Source organism: Callorhinus ursinus, unplaced genomic scaffold, assembly GCF_003265705.2.
Source record: "Callorhinus ursinus isolate GAN/ISIS: 27379988/994484 unplaced genomic scaffold, GSC_fseal_2.0 scaffold6, whole genome shotgun sequence".
NCBI classification, from domain to species: Eukaryota; Metazoa; Chordata; class Mammalia; order Carnivora; family Otariidae; genus Callorhinus; species Callorhinus ursinus.
In genome coordinates this window covers 2,360,315-2,381,899 of record NW_027397068.1, presented here as the reverse complement: position 1 = coordinate 2,381,899, position 21,585 = coordinate 2,360,315, and the positions used below count along the sequence as shown (strand labels likewise).

Below are 21,585 nucleotides of genomic sequence, written 5' to 3'. Positions count from 1 at the left end.
AGTGGTTTGAAATAGAACCAAGGAGTGCACATTCAGTCAGGCCCAAAAGCAATTGTGAAATAATGAAAATATCATGCTGCTTTTTAAAGACAGTTCATCCTTCCACCAAGAATGAGTTTTGCAACAGATATATATTAAGATATCTCAACTGTGATACATCTTATATAGTCAAAAATTTGATAGTTCAGAATCATAGCACCTTGTAGGGAAGGGATAGATTTCTTGGTAATTTTATATGTTTAAGGAAATAATGTATTTAATGAACTCACACACAAATAACATCTGTTATTACTGATTGGGGAAATTTAGTGGAAATGCAAAAAATTGAAATGACATTAATTTGGCTACTTTGGAGAGCATCCATAGAAGAGACTCCTTAGATGCTTTAAAATGTAAATGTAAATAGTGCCCAACAGGGGACATATCCTCACTTCACATAATGGGTTTTCAGATAAACAAGTGGGGGAAATTTGCACTAATTCTATAGGGGCATAATTAAAAATAATTAGAAAAACCCACATATTTTATGAATTAACTTCAAGAAAACAGACAGGGATGGATTTTACATTTTCAGAAAATAGTGAGCATGTAGCCTAGTCTTGGGATCTGAAGTCCCCAGCAATACAAGCTTCCTTCCTTGTGTACCTGCCAATTTACTTTTAAAAAAGAAGAAGAAGAAGAGGAAGAAAAAAGGGAAAAAAGAAAAAAAAAAGAACACACACAAAGGACCGTCTCTGGGGAAGAGAAGGCATGTGTTTAATGACTCTGTCCTTGGCAACCATCAATAAACATGCTTGTTAAAAGCAACCAAATCCTGCAAAATCCAGGAAATCCTGGAAATCCTGCAAATCCAGGAAAATACTAGAATGGTTAGATAGATGATAGATAGATAGATAGATAGATAGATAGATAGATAGATGATAGATAGATAGAGAAAGAGAGAGAGAGAGAGATACCTTACTGTGAAATGAAAAAGTGAACAGAATGACAATCACTCTTGGCTTTTGCTACAATAACAAACAATGCACAAATCTCAGTGAAACTATAAATATTTATTTCTCACTCACATTACATGAAGGCTATAGGTCTAGAGGGCTTATGCTGAGCTTGGCTATGTTCTACATATCTTTTCATTCTGGGATTCAGGTAATGCTCATAGTAGAGAGCAGAAGTTGAGGGACAGAGCCAAATTACACAAGGACATTGTAATTTTCTGCTGGGACACAGCATACTTCTCATCTGCTCACATTCCATTGGCCAAGCGAGTCCAAAGTCAGTACAGTCAGGAAATATGTTGCATTAAAAGGAAATATGGTGAAAGTGGAGAGGAATAAAAAATTGTGAACAAATAAAATAATCTATCACACCTGAAATGTAGAAAACAGCAAAATAACATGACCAAATATATTTATCTTAAAGAAATATTATGATTATTAAACACTTACGCAATTCAAACAGGAAACTCCTTCAGTCAGTGGTGGCCTCAAGTTTTATGGGGTCTTAAACCTATGCAATTTTTGTGACCTTCTTTAGAAAAATATGATCAAATACTACTAATACAAAATTAAGGGACTGAAGTTTAAGCTTAATTATCTTCAAGGGGTAAGTTCAATTTTTAAAATTTTTTTTTTAATTTTTAAATTTTTTTTGGAGAGAGATTGCAAGCAGGGGCTGGGTGGGGGAGGGGCAAAGAGAGGGGAGAGGGAGAGAATCTCACACGGGGCTCAGTCTCACGACCCTGAGATCATGACATGAGCCAAAATCAAAAATCCAATCCTTGACCCACTGAGCCATCAAGGTAAATTAAATTTTGTCTTCAGTTTATATAATATTAAAAAAAAACCCTTAATTTCATTCATCAATAAAATTGTAGCAAAAGTATATATCCTCCAAAACTTGTATTAGCACAGTTTTTTTTAAGCTGGAATTCTTTTTTAACAACTTTTTAACATTTTTATTTATTTATTTTTTAGTAATCTGTACACCCAACATGGGGCTTGAACTCACTACCCTGGGATCAAGAGTTGAATGTTCTGACTGATTCAGCCAGGTGCCCCTAGCACAGTTCTTTAAAAATAAAATACCATCGTTTTTAACAGACAAATAGTGTTTATTCATTTGGACCTAAGAACACAATACAATAATCTTTTGTCCACCTGAGGCTCCCTAGAGCACAGACCAAAAGGGAGGTGGGAATTCTCTGAATGTCGTCCTCTGAAGAAACCCATCTATTCAGTTTTATTTATTCAGAGAATCCCAATTGGCTGCTATTGTTAAATATATTATGACCATCTCATGGCACTGTTTTAATGAGTATGTTTAATTTTAGAAAAAAAATTTTGCCCCTCCCCCACCTCAGGAGATAGCTGATGTGTAGATGTAAGATTGTTACTGATAATTAACACATATTTTTTTCAGTTGAGCAATTTATTTCTTATACATTTTTATTTCTTATAATTTATTTCTTATAAATTTATTTATAAGCAATTTGTTTCTTATAAATTTTCCACATCCTAGATATTGTGGAGAATAATGGGGGAAATTACAGATGATATGGTTTTCAAGCCTGGTGAGCTAAAACTAAGGGATAAGAAGAGTGTAGGGTTAGAATATGTTGGGGTGTACAGTGGTTGGCCCAGGTCCAGTCCGTAGGTTAAGATAAGGATAAATTGAAAGGTGGACGCCAGAAAAGTCTTTTATCATTCTACTCTTTATTTGGTGTGGTAGGTAGGACAATGGCCCCCAAAGAAATCTACTTCCTGTTCCCAAAACCTGTGAATATGTTACATTATATGACAAAAGCTACTTTGCAGGTATGATTAAGGTTACAGACCTTAAGAAGGGGAAATTACCCTGGAATATCCAAATGAGCCCCATCTAATCACATGAATCCTTGAAAGCAGAGACCCTTTCCCAATGGTGGTCAGAGAAAGAGATGTGATGCCAAAAGAGTCAGTGATACTTGTGAGAGAGACTCTACCTGCTATGCTAGCCTCCAAAAGCAGACACAGCCCTACTGACACATTGATGTTAAATCTGGTGAGACCCTTACTGGACTTCTGACCTACAGAACGGTAAGATAATAAATTTGTGTTGCTTTAATCCACGAATTTTGTGGCAATTTGTTTACTGCAACAATAAAAAACTAGTATACCTGGTGAAGAAGGGAAGTGAGCCACCTGATGACATATGCAGATGGCATCTTTTTTTTTTTAAGATTTTTTTATTTGTTTATTTGACAGAGAGAGAGAGACAGTGAGAGAGGGAACACGAGCAGGGGGAGTGGGAGAGGGAGAAGCAGGGAGCCCGATGTGGGGCTCGATCCCAGGACCCTGGGATCATAACCTGAGCCGAAGGCAGACGCTCAAAGACTGAGCCACCCAGGCGCCCCTATGCAGATGATATCTTAATTCCCTGGTGTGAATGCTCTAGGAAGATCAATTCCCTGACACTCAGCACCAAGTCCTGGTCTTTGACCCTCACCCAAGTTTCTAGCGCTCTCCCAGGTACATACACTACCCCTCCGCCGTGGCCCAACAGGAATTATCTCCAACCCTGAAATCCCAGTTTATCTCCTCCAGTTTCTTCAGTGTGTGAAGTGACGTTTCAGAAAACTCTTAGTTTGATTATTCTGCATGAGGTAAAGCAGGAAAATACATTTCGGCAACTCCATGGGTCACATTCTCCAGTGTGATCAAGCTGTTTGCATCAGTTCAGGGAAATGATTTTGGAAGTACATTCATCTTCTACTTGTTCAGTGTTTGACAGTTTGGTTTGTTCATATTGCTGAAAGAGAGAGCATATAATGTTAAGTTCTTCTGTGGTCCTTGAAATATGGACATTTTTGAACTGTTAAACTGCATTCTGATTAAACCCACTTAAACATTATTGCAACAAATGCATGTCTATATTTTTGTTCTCAGCTGGACATTCTGCTGTGCAAAACAATATCTGTCTAGCTCCAAAGGGGATACTCAGGAAGCTAAGAGGAACCTCTAATTAAAAACAAAGGCAAAAAGTGAGTCATTTGGGAAAGTTAGAAAAAGATATAGAATATATGCAAAGGCAAGGGATGGACTGATTCCAAGACGTTGTTTAAAATAGTTTGAATGGAAATGGTCATTGACTGGAGGTGAGAAACAGTCAGACATAAGCTATTATAAATGGTTTTCTCTGTACATATAATAGGCAGGAAAATGAAATTAAGCAGCAGTGAAGCTGTGATAAATAAATGGACTAAATCTACTGAGGAGGAATAGAAGTCCTCCTATAGGAAGATACTGTGAAAGAATAAAGCCATTTGCCAAATAATGGAGCAGAATGATGAGCTTTGCGTTAGTTGATATTATAAAGTTGTTACATAATATTTTAATATACTTCAATACATATTCTTTCCAACATCAAAGGATTTAATGTTGAGAAGAGTGTTTACCATCCTCACAGAGCTTAATTTCTGGATTTCAGCTGTACATCACTGAACAAACAGAATGTAATATTAATGGAGCATTACGTTGCCCAGAATATTGACTATTTATAATATGCAGTCATTAAAAAGAAGCACCAGTTTACTGACACTATTTAAATACTAGAGATTGGCAAAAGAGAAGGTTATTTGTGTTCCTAAACTAGAGAGATTTATTCATGCCCACTTTCTTTCCAATATAATCCAAGTAGAAGCAACAAGAGTATATTATGTATTTCCCCTTGAGGGACAGTTAAGTGTTACAAAGAGCACTGGACTTGGTGCCAGGACACCTGGGTTCCAGCCCCCATTCCTCTGCTTCTGGCACTGACAATGCTAGGAGGCCTCCCAGAGCCTATCCTCTACCTGAAAAACAGAGATAATATTACCTATTTTTGTCTGATTCACAAAATGAGGTAACATGATATACCACAATATAAATCATTGAAATACCAATTTAGCACAAGCATCTATTGTAACAACTTTTGGTAGGATTTTGTCAAAACTTAACCTACTGACAGTTTTATAAGCTGGTTCTTATTCTTGTCATGAACTTAGGCTGTGTGTGTTTGCAATGATGTTCTTTGCACATGAATATTTGGAAAATAAATGTTGCCTTCTCCATAGTTTTGCCCAGAGCTAGCCTTTTACCCTTGTTTCTGAGTTCTCTTGCAATTGCTGTTCACAGCCGCATTGTGTCTTCATTAAGGTGCCAGGACAAATGTTTAATTCACTAATTTATTAACCAGCAAATATTAATCACTAATTATGTACATAGCACCATACAAGGCGTTATTCAGTAAACTCAACGAAATGAACAGTTTGATTTTTTCTCCCCCTCTTCTAAACTGACTAGCTCTTTGTCTGAATTAATCAAATCAACCAGTAGGTTTTTGGCTTCCTGTAGACACAGCTTAAATGTCACTTTCTATCTTGAAACTGCTATTTTGAGTATTGGTGATGTGTAGGTGGAAAACACTTTACTATTTAGAAATAGATTACTATACAGTAAGGCTTATTAGACAGTTATTTTCCCTTCGTAGTTTTTATTTCATTTAACTTTTTATTACGGAAAATTTTGAACATGTGTACAAGCATATAGGATAAAATAAAGAATTCCCATATACCTAACCTATCCTCAACAATTAAAAATTCATTGTCAATATTGCTTCACCTGTACCCCCACCCAATCCTCCCGTATCCCATATTATTTTGACATGAACATCAGAGATTACATAATTTAATCCTTAAGTATTTCAACATGTATCTCTAAAGATAAGGATATCGAAAAAATAACCACAATAGCACAATCACACTGAAAATTAACAGTAATTCCTTAGGATCATCAAATATTCAGTGTGTGTTCAATATTCCAACTGGTTCATAATATTATCATTTTTTTGCAGTTTATTTCAATCCATTTTCAAATAAGGTCCACAAGTCGTGATTAGTTGTGTCTCTTAATCAATTTAAACTTCAGCTTTCTCTATTTTCCTCCCATAAATATTTGTTAAAGAAACTGGGTCATTTGTCCTGTGGTCTTTTTTACAGGATAGATTTTACTGAGTGCATCCTGTAGTATAATTTAATATGTTTTTCAGTCTTATGTGTTTCCTGAATATTAGTATAGAACTGTGCTGTCCAATATAATATCCACATGTAGCTTCTTTTTTAAAATAAACTTTTTTGAAAAATAGTTTGATTTACAGAAAAATGTGAAGATTGTACAGAGAGTTCACACCCAGTTTCCCCTATTATTATCTTTATTTATTATTTTTAAAATCCAGTATAGTTAGCATACACTGTTATATTAGCTTCAGGTATACAATATAGTGATTCAACAATTCTATACAGTACTCAGTTATCATCATGGTAAGTGCATTCTTTAATCCCCATCACCTGTTTCACCTATCCCCCATTATTAATATCTTAAATGAAGATGATTCATTATTATAATTAATAAACAAATATGGTATGCCATTATTAACTAATATCCGTACTTTACTTAGATGCTCTTAGTTCTTACCTGATGTTCTTTTCCTGTTCTAGGATCTCATCCAAGATACTACATTGCATTTAGTAGTCATATCTCCTTAGGCTCATCGTGGCTATGACAATTTCTCAGAATTTCCTTGTTTTTGATGACCCTTGCAGTTTAGAGGAGTACTGGTGCATTATTTTGTAGAATGTCCCCCACCTGGGATTTGTTTGATGTCCTTCTCATGATTGATCTAGGATTAAGGACTTTGGAAGTGAAGACCACAGAAGTAAATTGTCATTTTCATCCCATCACATCAAAGGTACATACTATATGGATGATTTATCACTACTAATATTAACCTTGATCACCTGCCTGAGGTAGTATTTGTCAGGCTTTTCCAATATAAAGCTACTCTTTTTCTCCCCTTTCCATAGAGTTCCCTTTGGAAGGACTGCTCTATTTGTAGCCCATGTTCATGAAGTAGGGAATTATGCTCCATCTCCTGTAGGTGGCATAGTACATAAATTATTTTGAATTCTTCTGCATGGGCGATTTTTTCTACTCTTCTATTTATTTATTATTTACTTATTCAATAATTTATATTGGTATGATTCATGGATATTTATCTTATACTTTGGATACAATCATATAGTGCTTTATTTTGTTGCCCAAATTGTTCCAGGTTTGGCCATTAGGAGCTCTTTCAGTTGGCTCCTGTGTCCCTTAGTCATACCCCATCATTGTGAGTGTGTGTATGTTGTTTTTTAAGTATTTCCCTACTTTCTGGCATATAAGATACCCCAGGTTCATCATGCATGTTCCCTGCCCTCATCCTAGAAGCCATTTCTCCAAGGAGCCCTGGTTTCTTCCATTAGAGAACAGTATTAGAAACCAAGGCACTAAGTTTAATACAATATTTTTAAATCATTCTTTTACTGCCATTTTGTCTATTTCAAAAACTTTAAATTATTTCGTTATAGTTTGTTGTAAAATTTTGATTTTTATAGTTTCAATTTTCAAGTCACTTTTAGTCTAAGATTTCTGCCTATATTGAACAGTAAGTCTTTTATTTTAAGCAAGTAATTTACACATATATTTTATTTTTTATATCTTATTGTTAAATCTAGAGTCTGAAATTTTGAATTTTTCTCCATTGTACCAATTCAATCAGTTCAGGTAGCTATTTGGTTAAATGATATTAAGTGTCTGTGATCTTTGAATTTTTTTGAGTGAATTGACTAAATTTTTTATATCTTATAATTATAAAGTAGCTAGAGAAGGTGAATGAAATGGCAAATGTCATAAGGAAAAATGATGTTTAGCTCTGTGGAAATCATACATTAAAAATTCATTAAGGTGAATGCCTTTAACGAGGACTTTCTGAATAGCTAGGTAAAATTTTCATTGTAAAATTTACAAAGTGTTTCTTAAGAAAATAAACATTAAAAAATGTTAATCTAATACTAGAAAAATAAAGCATCCAAAAAAATTCTTGATTTGAGTATAGTTGACACACAATGTTACATTCGTTTCAGGTGTACAACATAGTGATTCAGGTGTACAACATAGTGATTTGACTTCTCTATACTTTATGCTGTGCTCACCACAAGTGCAGCTACCATGTGTCACCATAATATATTAGAAGAATAAAACATTTTCAAGGATTGTCATTTCTATACAAAATATATTAATTACATTTTTTCATATATTGGTTAAAGTTATCTTCATAGAATTCATTTTTTAAAAGATTTTATTTATTTGAGAAAGAGAATGAGAAAGAGAGGACAAGCAGGGGGAGTGGGAGAGAGAGAAGCAGGCTCCCTGCTGAGCAGGGAGCCCGATGTGGGGCTCAATCCCAGGACCCTGGGATCATAAACTGAGCCGAAGGCAGACACTTAACTGACTGAGCCACCTAGGCATCCCCCCATTTTTTTTTTAAAGATTTCATTTATTTATTTGACAGAGAGAGATAGCAAGAGGAGGACCACAAGCAGGGGGAGTGGGAGAGGGAGAAGCAGGCTGCCCACTGAGCAGGGAGCCCGACGCTGCAGGGCTCAATCCCAGAACCCTGGGATCATGACCTGAGCTGAAGGCAGATGCTTAATGACTGAGCCACTCAGGCGCCCTCCCCCCCATTTTTTAAAAATAGGTTTGGGCGCCTGGGTGGCTCAGATGGTTAAGCATCTGCCTTCGGCTCAGGTCATGATCCCAGGGTCCTGGGATCAAGTCCCGCATCGGACTCCCTGCTCCTCGGGAGCCTGCTTCTCCCTCTGCTTCTCTCTCTCTCTCTCTCTCTCTCATGAATAAATAAATAAAATCTTTAAAAAAAAAAAGGCTTATAAAAGTTATCCATTAGGATTCCAAAGCCAGGCAAACCTGGTAAAACAACTTACCAACTACTGGGCAAGTTAATCTTTCTGTGTTATTTCCTTCTCTGTAAAGTCAGTTATTAAGGTAGATTGGCTTGGGGCACCTGGGTGGCTCAGCCTGTTAAGTGTCCAACTCTCAATTTCAGCTCAGTCATGATCTCAGGGACATGAAATCAAGCCCCACATTGAGCTCTGTGCTGAGTGTTCAGCCTGCTTAAAATTCTCTCTCCCCTCCCCCCTACTTGTGCTCACTCTCTCTTTCTCTAAAAAAATAAATAAATAATAATTTTAAAAAATGATCTCTCTCTCTCCCTAAGCCCCTGCCCCCAACTTGCACGTGCTCTCTCTCTCAAAAAAAAAAAAAGATAAATTGGCTCATATGTTTATAAAACTTAATATGTACCCTACATGCATGTATAAAAGATATACATATCTACATATATTGACATGTATGTGTAATATATGTACACACACACAAAAATATCTAGAGCGCAGCCCTTCTAAATGTTTAGTAATAGTTGTCCCTTTCTTATCTTTAATAGTATTTTATTTTCTTTCTACTTAATTTAATATTACATTTTTTTAGTAATAGTCAATAATTTAAACATTTTGTTAATTCAGACTGACTTCACCATCCAGTCCAAATTAGTGGAATTTTGCTATAGTTAATATGTTTTCTCTGGATCAATACTGTAATGGGAATATTTTGATATATATTAGAGTTTTTCTCCTTTGCATTTCTTAATGTGTGACCTTTGCTCATTCTGCCCAAGGCATTAAGATTATATTATAGCTGGAATGCAAAAATAGAGGGTTTTAATAATCAGCTTTTAATATCCAAAGCAGGGGTTTTGACTTTGCAGCAAGAAAATAACCATGAAATCTGGTCTTTATCAAAAGACTACGCATATTCTCATTTTACTGAAATAAAAAGTTAAACACACACACAAAAAAGACTATGCGATTTTCTAAATTTTTTAAGCTCCCTATTGACTTTATCTGTGGAAGTTATCAGTACCCCAGGATAGACAGAATTCAAAATAATACCTGAGGGAGGACCTTGTAACTTGGGAAGATCATGGAGAAGGGAAGGAGAGGTCGGGTTATCTCTTTTGACCAAGGGGAGATTTGCAGCAAAGAGAAGAGAGATGGGGTAGAAAGTAAAACCCAGGCAAAAGCCCTTCCAAAACGGGTAGTGCCTTAAATATGTTGGAGAATCTGAAGGCAGAGGTCTTTGCTTTGCTCCGTCTATAGAATGTTGGGAGAAGATGTGGTGTGTGTGCCCAGCAATGGCATTTGGTGGAGAGAATTTGTCTGGACCAAAGAGCCTGATCTCCTGGCTCTCCTGGCCTGTGTGCAGTGAGCAGGGGATTCAGAAATGCCTGTATGCCCTGGTGGGGAAAGCAAAGATCTAGAAAAACCCAGTAGACTAACAAGATCCAGAGGCAAGGCAAAGAGGGAAACAGTCCAGTGGGGGGTACCCATACAATGACCCACAGTGCAGAGGGACTTTTGTGCCAGCAGTTACAATTTCAGGGACCAGACCAAGCACTCAACTATAGAGACCAGTGAGAGTCCGCTGAGGTCACCATTAGAATCCAAAGCCCCTTCTCATCTCTCTTCTCCCCACCATCACCCCCTCACATGATGTCATAACAGTATCTTAGAATTGAGTAAGGGGAAGAAGAGAAAATCTCATATAATTAGCATTTGCCCAAAAGGGACTGACATGCCCAAAAAAGACCGATTAAACCACCATAAATTCAGCTATAGTGACTGTAAATTTAAAACATACTATGTAGTAGGTGAGAAAGAGTAAATCAGTAATGAGAAAAATAGTTATTAAATTTGCAACCCTATTGCAAATAGAAAAGGCTTTGAAATGATGAATGCCTTCCCTTCCCTGGCTGCTCAGATGGGTCAGATGATGGGAAGCCACTCTGGAAAATGAGAACACTCATGGAAGGCAATGATAATGGCAATTGTGCACGCAGCCCCAAGCATGCAACAATTGGGACCAGACAAGCAGTGGGTACATCTCAGCTCTGGGCCAGGAGGCAAGGTCATAGACAAGAAGCCAAGTTCAAGCCAATTACATGGTATGAAGGAAAAAAGACCAGAAGTCCACAGCTGCAGATTTAGCTGAGAAGTTGTGGAAGGGGAGCCAAATGGCAGCAGAGGACCAGGTCTGAATACAACTTCCTTACATGGAAAGTAACATGGACTCACATTTTCTAGGAATGACACAGGGCCTAGGGCTTTTGGATATATTCTTTAATTAAATTTATGAAGAAAAAGACTGAATATCTAACAGCAGATTCACTAAAGAAATGCAACAGAGTGTGGCTCTTAGTCCCACGGGGAGAGCCTTGATTAAAATTAAGAATCACTGGGGTGCCTGGGTGGCAAAGTTGGTTAAGCCTCCAACTCTTGGTTTTGCCTCCAGTGGTGATCACAGAGTCATGAGATTGAGCTCCAAGCTGAGTGCAGAGTCTGCTCAAGTTTCTCTGTCCCTCTGCCCCTCCCTCCACTCATGCTCTCTCTCTCTCTCTCCAATAAATGAATAAATCTTAAAAAAATAAATAAAATATCCAATCTGATACCCTGTGTCTTTTGATTGGGCATTTAGCCCATTGACATTCAGAGTAACTATTAAAAGGTACAAATTTAGTGCCACTGTATTACCTGTACAGTCACTGTTTCTGTTTAATGTCTCTGTTCCTTTCTGGTCTATGTTACTTTTGAGCTCTCTCTTCGCTTAAAGGATCCCTTTTAATATTTCTTGTAGGGCTGGTTTGGTGATCACAAATTCTTTTAATTTCTGTTTGTCCCAGAAGCTTTTTATCTCTTCTTCTATTTTCAATGACGCCCTAGCTGGATAAAGTATTCTTGGCTGCATATTTTTCTCATTTAGCACCCTGATTGTATCATGCCAGTCCTTTCTGGCCTGCCAGGTCTCTGTGGATAGGTCTGCTGCCAGTCTAATGTTCTGCCCATGTAGGTTATAGACCTCTTGTCCTGAGCTGCTTTTAGGATTTTTCTTTGTCTCTGAGATGTGTAAGTTTCACTATTATATATCAGGGTGTTGACCTATTTTTATTGATTTTGAAGGAGGTTCTTTCTGCCTCCTGTACTTAAATGCCTGTTTCCTTCCCCAAATTAGGGAAGTTCTCCACTATAATTCACTCCAATATACCTTCTGTCCTCCTCTCTGTCTTTCCTCTTCTTCTGGGATCCCCATTATTCTAATATTGTTTCACTTTATGGTATCACTTATCTCTTGAATTCTCCTCTCATGATCTAGTAGTTGTTTCTCTCTCTTTTTCTCAGCTTCTTTATTCTCCATCATTTTCTCTTCTATATTGCTAATTTTCTCTTTTGCCTCATTTATCCTAGGAGTTAGAGTCTCCATCTTTATTGCATTTTATTAATAGCCTTTTTGATTTTGACTTGATTAGATTTTAGTTCTTTTATTTCTCCAGAAAGGGATTCTATAGTGTCTTCTATGCTTTTTTTCAAGCCTAGCTAGTATCTTTATAATCATTATCCTGAACTCTAGTTCTGACATCTTACTTATGTCCATACTGATTAGGTCTCTGGCCATCAGTATTTCCTCTTATTCTCTTTTTTGAGGTGAGTTTTTCTGTCTTGTCATTCTGTCCAGAGAGGAATAGAAGAATGAAAGAACAAAAACTAAAATGGCAACAATGAACCCAGAGAAATATACACTAGACAGATCAAAAGAGACCCAAAAATGAAAAAAAATGTATGTTTTAAAAAAAAAGATAGGATATAATCAGACAGGTGAACAGAATAGAGCAATACACTGGATCCTGTGTGTATTTTGGTCTGTTTGTTAGAAAACTAGATCCCAAAACTGAAAAGAAAGAAAAACTTATATATGTATAAAAATAAAATTAAGTACAATGAAAAGATAGAATGCAACTGTAAAAATGAAAATTAAAAGAGAGAAAAAGAAAAAAAAAAGAGGCAAGGGATCTGTACTCAGAAAACTATAGAACACTCATGAAAGAAATTGAAGAAGACACAAAGAAATGGAAAACTGTTCCATGCTCATGAATTAGAAGAATAAATATTGTTAAAATGTCTGTGCTACCTAGAGCAATCTACACATTCATTGCAATCCCTATCAAAATACCATCAACTTTTTCCTAGAGCTGGAACAAATAATCCTAAAATTTGTGTGCAACAAAAAAGACCCCGAATAGCCAAAGGAATGTTGAAAAAGAAAACCAAAGCTGGTGGCATCACAATGCAAGACTTCAAGCTATATTATGTAATCATCAAGACAGCATGGTACTGGCACAAAAACAGACACGTAGATCAATGGAACAGAATAGAGGACCCAGAAAGGGACCCTCCACTCTATGGTCAACTAATCTTTGACAAAGTAGGAACTAATATCCAATGAAAAAACAGCAAATGGTGTTGGGGAAAATTGGACAGCCACATGCAGAAGAATGAAACTGGACCATTTTCTTACACCATATGCAAAGATAGACTCAAAGTGGATGAAAGACCTAAATGTGAGACAGGAATCCATCAAAATCCTAGAGAACACAGGCAGCAACCTCTGTGACCTCGGCCACAGCAACTTCTTGCTAGACATGTCTCCAAAGGCAAGGGAAGCAAGGGCAAAAATGAACTATTGGGACTTCATCAAGATAAAAAGCTTTTGCACAGCAGAGGAAACAGTCAACAAAACCAAAAGACAACTGACAGAATGGGAGAAGATACTTGCAAATGACATATCAGATAAAGGGCTAGTATCCAAAATCTATAAAGAACTTATAAATCTCAACACCCAAAGAACAAGTAATCCAATAAAGAAATGTGCAGAAGACATGAACAGACATTTCTCCAAAGAAGACATACAAATGGCCAACAGACACATGAAAAAATGTTCCACATCACTTGGCATCAGGAAATACAAATCAAAACCACAATGAGATACCACCTCACATGGGTCAGAATGGCTAAAATTAACAAGTCAGGAAATGACAGATGTTGGTGAGGATATGGAGAAAGGGAAACCCTCTTACACTGTTGGTAGGAATGCAAGCTGGTGCATCCACTCTGGAAAACAGTGTAGAGGTTCCTCAGGGAGTTGAAATAGAGCTACCCTATGACCCAGCAATTGCACTACTGGCTGTTTACCCCAATGATACAAATGTAGTGTTCTGAAAGGGCACATGCACCCCAATGTTTATAACAGCAATGTCCACAATGACCAAAATATGGAAAGAGCCCAGATGTCCATCAACACATGAATGGATACAGATGTTGTGTGTGTGTATATATATATATATATATACACACACACACACACACACACAGTGGAATACTACTCGGCCATCAAAAAAAAAATGACATCTTGCCATTTGCAACAATGTGGATGGAACTAGAGGGTATTATGCTAAGCGAAATAAGCCAATCAGAGAAAGACAAAACCGAGGATCATAGGGGAAGAGAGGAAAAAATAAAACAAGATGAAATCAGAGAGGGAGACAAACCACAAGAGACTCTTAATCATAGGAAGCAAACTGAGGGTTGCTGGAGGGGAAGGGGTAGGGGGATGGGATAACTGGGTGATGGACATTAAGGAGGACATGTGATGTAATGAGCACTGGGTGTTATATAAGACTGATGAATCACTGACCTCTACCTCTGAAACTATTAATACATTATATGTCAATTAATTGAATTTAAATTTGAAAAATTAAAAATAAATAAATATATAAAATAAAATTAAGAATCATCTTGGTAGAGTAGATAGATATGAGAAAGTTTAATCATAAAACTAAGTGAAATCAGGATTATTAATTCATGGGAAATTTTCTCAAAGCTTCAAATTGAGGAAAGAAAGTCTTTGCAAGAATGTGGGAGGGAGGGGTGCCTGGGTGGCTCAATGGATTGAGTGTCTGCCTTCTGCTCAGGTCATGATCCCGGGGTCCTGGCATCAAGCCCCGAGTCAGGCTTCCCGCTCAGCAAGAAGTCTGCTTCTCCCTCTGCCCCTCCCCCTGCTCATGCTCTCTTTCTCTCTCTCTCAAATAAATAAATAAAATCTTTTAAAAAAATGTGGGGCGGGGTAATAGATTCAGGGATTTTGATGGACTATATGTTAGTTCATTCATATTTATGGCACCTAACTGGTGCCACAGTCTTTGATAGGTAATTAAGAGGTCCTTGCTAACAATCCAGTTGGAACAGCTAAGTCAATAGACCTTTAAAACAAATGCACAATAGGGGTGCCTGGGTGGCTCAGTCGTTAGGCGTCTGCCTTCGGCTTGGGTCATGATCCCGGGGTCCTGGGACCGAGCCCCGCATCGGGTTCCCCGCTCGGCGGGAGGCCGCCTCTCCCTCTCCCGTTCCCCCTGCTTGTGTTCCCTCTCTTGCTGTCTCTCTCTCTGTCAAATAAATAAATAAAATCTTTAAAAAAAATGCACAGTAATGGGGGAGATATGGGAGAAGAGAGGGAAAACGACATTTTTTAGTCTAAACCATCCAGTGTGGTACCTAGTTGATCAAATATCTCAGAGCATATTTATTGAGGGCCTAGCATGTGCTAGGTTGTACTAGAAGATATACAAGTGAATATGAGATGCCAAAAGAAGGCTTCTTGAAAACAGTAGTATCTATGTTGAGACTTGAAGGAGTGGGCAGTAGCTAAGTGAGCAAGTGTGTGAAGGTGCTCCAGGCTAGGGAACAACATTCTTTGCTAGGTCAAAGAGTCCTGGACAGAAGAAAATTGCATACTGGGAGAACTAAGAATGATTCAATGTGACCTGAGAACAGGTGGGAGGAGTGGAGGTGAGTAAGGCAAGAGAGGGGAGCTGAGGCCAGATGGTGAAGCAGACCAAGGGAGCAGGGGGAGGAGGATGGATGCATGAGCTATTCGTCAAGTACAAGTGACAGGGCTTGGGGACTGAGTGGACTTCAGAACAGATGAAGAACAGGTCAGAACTAGTCCAGTTTTCTGGCTTGAGCAGCTAGTGGTGCCATTTACCTGGGGAGGCTGCCCCAGGGACACAGTGAGCAGGTGTGCAGGGTGAAGGCACAAGGGACATGCTGAATTTGAGATTCCCATGAGAAATCCAAATGGAGCCCTGGAGAAGCAGTTGGCTGTTGGGCTCTGGGCTTCTAAAATGATATCTGGACTGGAGAGGCAAAGCAGCATAATTCAAGATGCCTAACTATTGAAACATAATGTTCATGTTCTTCTCTTTTCTTCAATAGAGCTGTGTGATTTTTATTTTTCAAACTTCATACCATAAAAACAAAGTTTCGAAATATATTTGAAGTATGAATCAAGAATATTATTTCTATTATTAAATAAGTACTTGGTCATTTAAAAAGAAATCAATTTGCCAATTTAAAATGTTGGGGTTTTTTTTGTGAAATGTTTTCTAACAAAATTATAAAATGTCTGTTTCCTTTAACTTCATATATTGTTCTTATTTTTACACTCACAATTGAAATACTTTAATTTTTCTTATTTCTTATTATTGTTATTAGAGTCTGGATATAGTTTTTTAAAGCCACAGATCTAATTTTAATCATTTCTTACAGAATTCCTTTCATTTGTGAGGTCATTTCTGTTTCACATTTTTAGATTTTAAATTTTAATTTTTGCATTGAGATATAATTGATATATAAAACATTGTGTAAGTTTAAGGTGTATATGAAGTCATTTCTTTACTGTGTACCTTTATCCAAACACACACGAGCACTAAAATTTTTACAGTATTTCATTGTCAGTAAATTTGGAAAATACAAGCATGGTACCACCTTGATTGGTGTGGCCGGGGCCTAATTTATAGCTTTGTAGTAACTTGTGACTTAAACCCAGCAAACTGCCATACACTCAAAATGTCTTTGATTTGGAAATGCTAATCACTGTCCTTCTCTCAGCAGAACTAGTTGGGTCGAAGAGAGGGCTCCAAGCTTTGAACCCCAACAGACCACAAGGCCCCATGTGATCACTGCCTTTGTCCAAGGCTCATGCTGCTTGACTGTGAGCCTAGTGTCTATTAGGTCAAGCTCTTACTGCTCAACATGCTCAGCCTTCACCATGGATTTTTTTTTTTAAAGATTTTTTTATTTATTTGAGAGAGAGAGAATGAGAGATAGAGAGCACGAGAGGGAAGAGGGTCAGAGGGAGAAGCAGACTCCCCGCCGAGCAGGGACCCCGATGTGGGACTCGATCCCTGGACTCAAGGATCATGACCCAAGCCGAAGGCAGTCGCTCAACCAACTGAGCCACCCAGGCACCCTTCACCATGGATTTTTTACTGGATGCAAATGGAATAGTTTGGAGCTAGACAGAGAGTTGCCTTATGTAAGAAGACAATTGCCTTTCCGTGTATGAGTTTCTGTTTTATAATGTTACAAAACTTCCAAGGAAATTTGACACAAACTTGCATTTGAAATCTGTTTACCACACAAAATCCACCCGAAGTTATTGTCTCTCATAGGTATTCATAGCTTGGCAAAGTCCCAGAGGGTGAAAGCTCTCTATCAAGGTTAGTGTGTTCATCACTTGTGAAAGGTGAGTTTGGGAAGTATTAGTATAGAAGTGATATGAAATAGGTATGAAAATACTATTTGGAGTTTCTATTTTAATTCCAGATGCCAGCAAAAATTTGAAATTGTTAAACATTGTATAATTGGCAAAACTTAACTTCTAGATCCACCAGCCATATTCATACAACTCTCTAAAAACCAGGAGAAAGTCCCGAAGGAAAGAGAAGAAGTGGAGGTTAATGGCATATTGAAAGTGTGGCTTACTTATCAGAAAAGAGATATTTTGTTTTTACTTTCCTACATTAGCTGGGGACAACTGATTTTTTCTGACTTCAAATTATTTATTAAAAATAGAGTATGAAGGAGAGATATAGAAACCTATCAAAATACATCTGTGGAAACAATAATAAAACAACATTTGCAAAGCTGTAGTCATATAGAGATGATACATATGCAACATCACACAGCATTTATTGGGCTTTTCCTAGGAATGTACTGGATACTGAGAAAAAATACGTAAATAAAATAGAAGACATGGTCCATATGTGTCAACATTGTTTTTACAGTTAAGACAACTGTTTGATTTAAATCTGACTTCCCTGATGCATTTAATCAGATATATTTGCATGTGAACAGTTAATGTGAAACGGAACTTTGAAATCACCCATTTGATTCAATGTAGACTGACAGACTGTTTAAATAATGTTCTCTAATGAAAGTTTTTAGCTTGAATTACACAATGTGGTATCTAGTTGATTAAATATCTCCTTAATGTCTATTTTCTGAAGGCCTACCATGTGGTAGGTTGTACTAGAGGATACAGAGGAATGTGAATCACCATCCCCATCTTGGAGGCATTATACCCCAGCAAGATAATAACAATATATATATAAACAACAGCTATTTATCCTTCAGGAAGGGCATGATAAGGAACCAATGCTACCCTGAAGAGAGAGTGGGTGTCATGGAAGTTCAGAAGAAGGAAAGATGTTTCTGGGTTTGAGAGTCTAGAGAGAATTCTGAGAGAAAAAGTGCAGGCTTTAGACTTAAGATTCTCAATTTTAGTGAAAGATAGTTCTACAGTGACCAAAATGTTATCTCTTACATGAGCCCTCAAACATGTTTGTGCTGTGAATCTCTATTATGAGATTGGGTATGTCATGCTGTTTATTTTTTAATGATTTTCACCCCTAAATTCTTTCAGTTACCAGTTAGAACCCAACAACAACAAAAACAAAACTAGTTCATGACTACGTAGCTCCAGATAATGTATTTATATAAATTCATAGCTATAAAAATGATTGGACTAAGAAAACAAAGAGCGCTGTAATGGAATAAGAAATTTTATAACTCTTCACGATAATGCTACTACTTAAATTTGAGGGAAAATGTAACCAGATTGTCTCACAAGAATACATTAATTTACTGTCCATCCGGTTTTCTTCAAATTCACAAGACCTCATTTCTAACTTAGGAATTATTATGAGCCAGAATTACTATTCTTCATGCAAACAAAATAACCACACTTTTCAATGTTCAAAAGAAGTTTTCTTTTTCTAAACCTAGGAAGACCCAAATGGATCAGATTTTCCCCTGTTCTAGTTAAGTATTAATTTCTGGACAAAGATTCTGTCATTAAGGCTGAATTTGGGGGAGGTTTAGCCCAAGGATAAAAAAAAAAAAGAAGCTATATAAAGGAAATGATAGTGTCATTTTAAGAAGAATATTTATAGCTGTGGGTACTAATTTATTCTTTTAAACTGGCTCTGTATTTTGAATTGGTCTAAAATAGACCAACCCTACTAAATTTATACTGGATGATTGTTCAGCTGTTATATATGCGCAGAGACGTGGTATAGCATAGTGGTTAAATGCCCAGACCCTGCAGGCTGACTCATCTGAGTTCAAATCCCAAACCTGTATCATTCTTGCTACGTTACCCTGGGCAGTTTGTTTAAACTATCATTTTCTTAACTGTAAAACAGGACTAATAATAATACCTGTCTCAAAAATAAATTGGTACATGGAAAGCAGTTAAAATTGTGCCTAGCAAAGAGCAAGCACTAAGTGTTAACCGTTAATATTATTCCGTTTTTATGTAGTGATAACACTACAGGTGTGCTGCTTCTTTACTTTTCTGTCTAAAGCATCTTTTCCAGGGCGCCTGGGTGGCTCAGTCAGTTAAGTGTCCACCTTTGGCTCAGGTCATGATCTCAGGGTCCTGGGAGCGAGTCTGGCATCCCACTGCCCACTCAGCAGGGAGCCTGCTTCTCCCTCTGTGCTCTCTCTCTCTCTCAAATAAATAAATAAATGAAATCTTTAAAAAAATTGAAAAATAATAAAACATCTTTTCTTTGTTCTCCTCCCTCTTCTCCCCTTCATCTCCTAGACTGTCTTTCATCTCACAACCTTTTCCATAGCCCGACACAATGTCTTTGCATGTTGCCTGTACTTACTCAAGGGCCAAGAAAATTTTTGTTTAATATTTACATATGCCTTTGAAAGCTTAGTAATAACAAGTGGATGGAGGAGGGAGATAGGATAAATAAGAAATGTCCTTATTTTTCTTATTCATTATTCTTTTTTTTTTTTGAGATTGATTGATTTTAAGGTTTGTTTATTTGAGAGAGAGAGAGAGAGGATGCGAGCAGGGAGAGGGGCAGAGAGAGAGGGAGAGAGAGAATCTCCAGCAGAAACCCCGCTGAACACGGAGCCTGACGTGGGGCTTCATGTCATGACCCTGAGTTCATGACCTGAGCAGATTATCAAGAGTCAGACGCTTAACTGGCTGAGCCACCCAGGTATCCTTCTTATTTATTATTCTTAATAAAAGCTTTGCTGGCTACAATATCCTCCCATATGAATGTTTTAACTGTTAATGATCAGAGCCATATATAGCAATTACAAATAAATGTTATGGTAGTTATAGTATGCTATATTTTAGAATCTAAGAACATATACTACTCTCAACTCCCATAATCTTTTCCTATTTTTGGTAACCACACCTCGATTTACCTCTGGAGATCTATATCTTCCCAACTCCCTGCCTTCTTCATGATAATTTCAGTGAAGATGTTCAGACTGCCCCAGTCAAGGTGTGGTCTTGTAAACTCTAATTCTGGTAATCTGGATCCTGAGCACAAGGATACTGAGACAGAGTGCAGATTCATTCCATTGAGCTTTCTGAGGACACTGTCCACTGATCCTTTTTACTTAGACCTCTGGAACTGTTCTTTGTCTGCCCTTCCTGGGGCTGCTTATCAGCTTTCCCTTTGATTCTGTGAGCTAACCTATATTCTTCCAACAAATTTATTTTCTGTTTAATTAGGCAGGGTTTGTTTTCATTGCTCACAATCAAATTCTAGTGCTGGTTGGACTTGGACTTCCAAGTTCCACTTTAACTATGGTTTGTGGGTACAAACCAAACTGGCAGAAAAAGAAGTAACTAGTAAAAGGTGTGTGTGTATGTTTGTGTGTGAGAAAAAGAGGGAGAGGGAGAGGGAGGGAGAGAAATCTAGTAAGCATATAACTGCCCAAGAAAAAATAGATTTTGTGCTACAATATATTCAAAGGGAAAACAAGCCAACCATGATTTTACCATGGAAATTTGTATGTGTCTTAAGATGGTCTGGAATTTTAATTACTCAAGTGAGAGCTTTCCTTGCATATTAAAAGTTGTCATAACTCTTTTATAAAAACATATTATGCAATATTACAGGTTTGTCTCTAGAGTATACATTTTTAAATTTAGGTTCTTTGTTAACTGACCTGGCATATATTTATTACATTACAATTTAATATTTAAACTGGTTGATTTATGTAGGTCATAGTAAAACAATAAAACAAATCAAATTTATAAATTAGAGAAAATATGTAATTGTTGTTTGCATTTCTTATAGTAAGCTACAAAATATATACATTCTATGAATACATAGACATATGCAATATTCTGTGTAAATCCTGTTAATGATTTCACTATGAACTGTAGCCGTTCTTTAATTTTAAATTGCACTTAATAGATTAAACTAGAAAGAAAGTTCATGAAAGCTGTTTGCTTAAAAAAGTATTTATGAAAAGTCCTTAAGAATTAAACTATAAGAACAATCATCTACGTTCTCTCTGAAAAATAATTATTTTTTGGAAGAGTATGACACAAAGGTCTTAAATAATATTCCAGGATTTTTTCCATCTCTCCCTTAGATTATGAGGTCTTTAAATGTGTAATCTAT

At 37.0% G+C, this 21,585-nt stretch overlaps 1 long non-coding RNA gene across 1 annotated transcript in view; it reads right to left on the bottom strand.

Moving 5' to 3' along the window:
* Nucleotides 1–959: 959 nt before the first annotated feature.
* LOC141372953 (uncharacterized) overlaps nucleotides 960–21,585 on the bottom strand; it is an 85,428-nt gene continuing 64,802 nt past the window's right edge. The window contains exons 3-4 of the long non-coding RNA XR_012378477.1: nucleotides 6,489–6,706; nucleotides 960–3,786 (exon numbers count right to left, since the gene is read on the bottom strand). This is a non-coding gene — a long non-coding RNA (uncharacterized lncRNA). The remainder of the gene's footprint in view (nucleotides 3,787–6,488; nucleotides 6,707–21,585) is intronic.